Raw genomic sequence first — 6012 nt, 5'->3', positions numbered from 1 at the left:
TATTTTTACACTATTTGGATGTTTTCCTCAGTAACTTCCCCAATGTTCTCCATAGAGATAGGGACCTTAATAAACACAGTTGTGTGTTAATATATATATATTCTTGTTCATGTTTTTGATTGAAAACAATCCTATTATAAAATACTTGTCTATTCTCCTTAATCAGTATGAATGCATTTATAGCCCTGGGAATTATTTAATGCTGTTTGATAATCTCTTGTTTTGTTTATGCTGAAAAATTATTAACTAAGAAGCAGAGAAAACAAAAAAGCGGTTTGTTAAATTCATATTACCTACTGTTCTTTCTTTTTTCCTGTATTTTCTTCAAATTAATCAATTAAAATGCACAGATGTTCAATTAAAATGATAAAAATTTTCCATGGCTACAGCTGTTTTTGAAGCTACATTGTTGAAAATTTAACACATCTAGTAATGATTCCCTCTCAGAAGAAATTAAATTAATGACTCTTTGCTAGATTATTTTCCATTTGATAAATTAAACAAAATTAGAAAAAAACCCTGAAACTCACAACGCCTGCTACATTTATTAATTAGCATGATAGACTAGCAGATATTAATATGAAAAGGCAACAAATGGAAAATGTTTCTTATTTTTCAAGTGAAATACCTTCAGGACTGCAGTTTATCTTATCAGCAAATAGTTATATGGTATAAATTATTTAAATTTCACCTGTAAATAGCAGACAAGTGACAAATTTTGTCATCTCACATAATAGAGATGATAGATACGTGATTATGCAGGGCTGATATAATATTTTTCTTCACACGTTTTGTGCACCCCAGGCATGATAGACAGTGACCCTTAAATAATAAGTAGAAAAACAGGACATTTTTTTTCTCGGTTATGTTGCTTTATCTTGAAGACCATTTGGTATTTTTTCCCTCATTACCTATTTATTGTTTAATATTTAAAGATATGCTTACCAATTTTTTTTCTAAGGCCAAAGAACTAGTACATGCTCATTATATTAGTCAGTGCTCTTCAGAGAGACAACGATTGATTCTAAAACCACCACACTATACTACTCCTCACCCTATGCCAAAGTTCGAGGATGCTCAAGTCCCTGACATAAAATGACATAATATTTTAATATAACTTATACACATCTTCCCATATACTTTAAATTATCTCTAGATACATGACACAATGTAAATAGTTGTTATACTGTATTGTTGAGGGAATGACAAGAAAAAAATGTCTGTGTACATATGTTCAGAACATACCTACACAATAGCAACAACATAATGTTTCTTTTTGGGGGAATATTTTTGATTTGGGGTTGTTTGAATCCATAACTGTAGAACCCATGGGTATGGAGGATTGACTGTATATAAAACATGTATATTACATATACCTGTAGCTGTACCTATACAACAAGAAATAAAAATTTGTTTGAAGGAATTGGCTCACATGACTGTGGCCAGCAGTGCTGAAATGTGTAAGGTGGGCTAGCAGGCTGGAAAGTCAGGCAGGATTTCTATGCTGAGGTCTTGAGGAAGAATTTTTCCATTCACTTGTGAGAGAGAAGGAGAGGAATGGGGAGAGAGGAGGAGAGTCATCAACTGGTTGTTCCACTTGTTCCATTGAGTTGTATATTTATTGGTTGCTTCTCATATGTGCCCTGACCAGGTATTAAACCTGTGACCTTGCACATGGGGATGCCACTCTAGCCACTGAGCCACCCAGCCAGGGCTAGAACTCTTTCTTTGGTGGGAAATTTCAGTATGTGCTTTTAATATCTTCAGTTGATTGGATCAGGCCCACCACATTATGGAGGGTAATGTGCTTTACATGAAATCTACCAATTATAAATGTTAATCACATCTAAATAATGCTTTCACAGCTCTTGTAGACCACTGTTTGACCAAACAACTGGGGCATCATAGCTTTAGCTAATTTAACATATAAAATTAACCATCACACTCATTAAGAATATTTTAGGATATAAAAATAAACTGAAAATGGATATTTAAAAAGCACTTGTAATCAAGCACCTGCAAATTATATCTGCTATCATTTCAAAGTCTGTCCCTAGAGTTTTCGTCTTATGTTTATATGTCTTTTCTTTTCCAAAGTTGAGAATATAGTGTTTATTTTATCTAATAACTCATTATTCTCTTTAGCATATAAACACCTTCTCATTTCATTAGAGCAATTTCTTCTGCAGCTCATATTTAATAGCTGCAATATAACCAATTGAAAGAATTGTTGGACCCTTAGGTTTTCAATTTTGGAAGGACATTATTTCTTTTCACACTTATTCTTTGAATATATTACTACACATGCATTTTCTAGTTAAAATATGTACATTTTACAGCTTCTGCATGCATTGCTAAATTGCCTTCCAGAAATGTTGCACCAGTTTACATTCATGATGGCAATATTCCAGGGGCCTCTTTCCCTTTCCCATTTCAGTATTAGGTGTTAGAGTAAAAGATATTATTGTTTCTCAGCCTTTTAGCTAAAGTCAAGTGTTGAGTTAAAAACTATTCCAATCTAAAAAATAAAAAAGACTTTATTATTGTTGCATTTTGAATTTCCTTTATTTCTAGTGATGAATGCATTTAAGTTTATTGATATTTGTAGTTCTTTGTGAATTGTCCACTTTGTTTAATTTCCATTAAAATTCTTGTTTTTTGTTGTTGTTGTTTTGTTTTCTTTATTTTTTTCTATAAATACTGTATGCTACATATATAACCACTTTGGTTACTATGTATTTTGCAGATGTTTCCTCTAATTTATTATTTGCCTTTCAATTTTGCTTATAACTTTTTTGATATATTGAAATTTTTTGTTGTTGTTTTGAGTAAACAAATCCATCGATATTTATTATTATGCTATGCCTTTGTTTTTATGTATTACAATTTTTCTATCCTGGGATTATGTCTTCTGTGCCATTGTAGTTTATTTATTTCTTTTCTTCATGGCTCTGCAATTATATTTGATGTGTGGTGTGAGGCAGGGATTATTTTTCAGGTTACAATTTTGTTTAAAATATAACTTTTCTATCTCCTTCTAAACATGGAGGAGATGGCAGCCAGAAGACTGAAAGACTAGAAAGGCACAACTTCTGCATTTTGTATCTGGTAGCCTCAATATAGAGCACAGTGGTTTTCCAGCATTATTTGGTTTTCTATCAAAAAGCAGAGTTAAATGTAACAGCATTGCCTGAGGCTTTCATATGTGTGAATGTGTATGTACAGTGGCATGCAAGGGAATATGCCTTTGGGATGACAATCATGGTTCTGGGAATCATTTCCAGTGTGGCTCTATGATCTTATTATGCACATTTTCTGTAGACAGAGATTTTTCTTCATGGACAATGTGCATCTTTAATCAATGATCACACTATATCATTGACTAAAGTGTTTTAACTGCAAGGGTATTTCTGTGTTTGGGCAGATAGAGTATGTCCATGGACAAGAGGCTGCCAATGACCAACTCATGTAATCAGTGAATAAATTGAGGTGCAAAGTTTATGACACCACTCCCTAGTATATATGCTTTACATGGCCTTATTGTAATTGTCACTGCACCTGTTTTTCCATGTCCTCAAAAGGAATATCTTCCATTTATTCTTCACAAAATTTTAAGTTATTGGATAAACCTGGCTACAAGACACAGTAGTGACTGAGATAAATCTTACTCTAAAGATTCTCCTTTTCTCCATGCTAAAAACTCTTCTCACTCTCATCTTCAATTTTTCATCACTAGATGTGGAACAGGAAATAGTAATATGAAATTTCAAGTGGTCCATATTAAGAATCATGATTTTCAGAGGCAAGGTTAGTATATTTTCAATATGTTTCATATGCTTATGAACTGATTTTAGATAGTAGCGTCTCTTTTTAAGATTTTTTTTTCAAGGTTATCTTTTATTTCTAATGTGGCACAATCCCTTATTAATATTTGTAGGTTTTTATTGTGTATTTCACTCTTTTCCACTAGAAGTTTCTAGGAAATGGGGCTTGGAATTTTATATGTTAACAAGCTTCCCAGATGATTTATATAGCCATTGAAAATTTAAGAAAAGCACTAGCCTACTGTTTCTGAGTTTAGAGTTTGTGTATTTGGGGAAGTTTGTTGTGAAAGATAATGTAAAAGTGCCTAGCACAATGGCAGCTACAGTGTATGCATTGTATAAATGTGCATTACTTATTTAATCTGGGCTTTAAAAATAAAGTAAATTGGTATGTATATGATATGTTCACATTTGTGGCTATTTCTTAGGAAGTTTTAATGTAACAACACATATTTTTCAGTGTGTGTTTTGTATCACTAATTTCTATGAGCTTAACATTTAGAGGACAATGTTTACTGACTTTTTACTGTGAATAGCTCATCATTCTGTTAAAGATTCAGTATTCTGAATATTCCAGGACTGTAAATGTCCATAAGGGCTGCCTGCGTTAGCGAACAGAATTGCCATATATTTGCACAGCTGTTAAGTGGTTGTCTTAAAATTTTTAAAATTAGTTCAGTTGTATGAAATTATTCAAATAATGTTAATATTCGAGATTTATGCCAAAATAAGAAGATGCCACCTTGTGGTACCAAACAACAACAAAAAAGTCTTTAGCATGTGTGTAATATGTAGTCAACAAATCTTTCAAATTATATGTGGTTGACAAACCTATTTGAATAAATAGAAAAAGCAGTTAAAATACTCATGCTCAAAATCAAGTGTTTTATTTCAATAACTATGTCACAAACAGAAAAATCACACTGGGAAATTTACATGAAAATGGATTATTTTATGAAAGCAGTATATACCAGCAACAGCAAAATTCAAATGGAGCATTTTAAAAATATTTAATATAATAAAATAAACTTGGATCATATGTTTTAAAATTAAATTTCTGTTGCCTTTTTTTTAAAGAACAATTGCTATGTTTTGTTTCTTTAGGTAAAATGTAAATGTTACTAAAATTTAATTTTGATGAGCTTAATGATAATGTTTTAACTCTGAATAACATTTGTCCATATTAAAATGATGCTCTGTTAAAAAGACAAAGATTTTTTGGGGCATTGGGGGTGCCTACCAGCAAAGACCGGAAAATCTACTAGACAAATTCAAAAAGAGAAAGATTTTTTGAAGTAAATTTATGACCTATAGCATTTACCTGGATGATGGTTTATTATATTAAATTATTCTAGATTTTCTGAGGAGGAGTCAGTCTTAGAAACCAGGTAGTCTGCTATTCCCTATTTTATAGTGTGTAAACTGAGGCATAAAGATGTTCTCTGATCCATCCAGGACCCCCTTCCATCTCCTAAGAGGTTGACTTTTTTTGTCCTTTGCTCTTTCTACCTCTTAGTCCTGCATGTAAATTGGCTTCTTGTATTGGAAGCTTTGTTTCTCAGAAAAAAAAGAATAGAAGAGAATACATTTCTCCCCTCTGAACCTTTCATTAAATGTTTATTCTGTTACATTTTTCCATAAGCATTTTTATATTGCCATTTTCTCCTCTTATTAGAATACTTAATACAGTTCCAAATAGTGCATAATTGAAAACAGTTTATCATATCCATTTTTATTTATTAGTATAATAGTATTCCTGCGATCTAGTGGCAAGAAAGTACTGCACTATTTTATTGTAATTTATCCCATTTTAAATGTTCATTTGGGTCTATGAAATTGCACAATACTTTTTAGAACTACACTTTCAGAGTACGTGTTGGGAAAAACCTCAAACATCAGAACTATGTTAGAAAAATTTGCAGAAAAAATAATGTGAGACATTCTAAATTCCAAAGTTAAATGGATCAATCAGCGAGCATGCAGGTGAACATTCACTATGATCTTCTCTCCATAGACATTTGTTCATGACAAATTGCAAAGGAAGGTACCCACAATTCTTGTTTTTGAAATTTTAGCGGAGCAAGGGGCACTAGGTGAATGGATTTATCAGCAAAAGCATCACAGTGTTATCTTTAAATGGAGTCTTGAGAAATAATAATTGAGATAATTAGGTGGCCTAGAGGGGTGG

At 32.0% G+C, this 6012-nt stretch overlaps 1 non-coding gene across 1 annotated transcript; it reads right to left on the bottom strand.

Moving 5' to 3' along the window:
• Window positions 1–5052: 5052 nt before the first annotated feature.
• On the bottom strand, window positions 5053–5116 carry LOC136402054 (U7 small nuclear RNA). The gene has a single exon (XR_010750951.1). It is a non-coding gene; the product is annotated as a U7 small nuclear RNA (small nuclear RNA).
• Window positions 5117–6012: the final 896 nt, after the last annotated feature.

The sequence above is a fragment of the Saccopteryx leptura genome, chromosome 3 (genome assembly GCF_036850995.1).
Source record: "Saccopteryx leptura isolate mSacLep1 chromosome 3, mSacLep1_pri_phased_curated, whole genome shotgun sequence".
NCBI classification, from domain to species: domain Eukaryota; kingdom Metazoa; phylum Chordata; class Mammalia; order Chiroptera; family Emballonuridae; genus Saccopteryx; species Saccopteryx leptura.
This window is presented reverse-complemented; position numbering and strand designations above follow the sequence as displayed.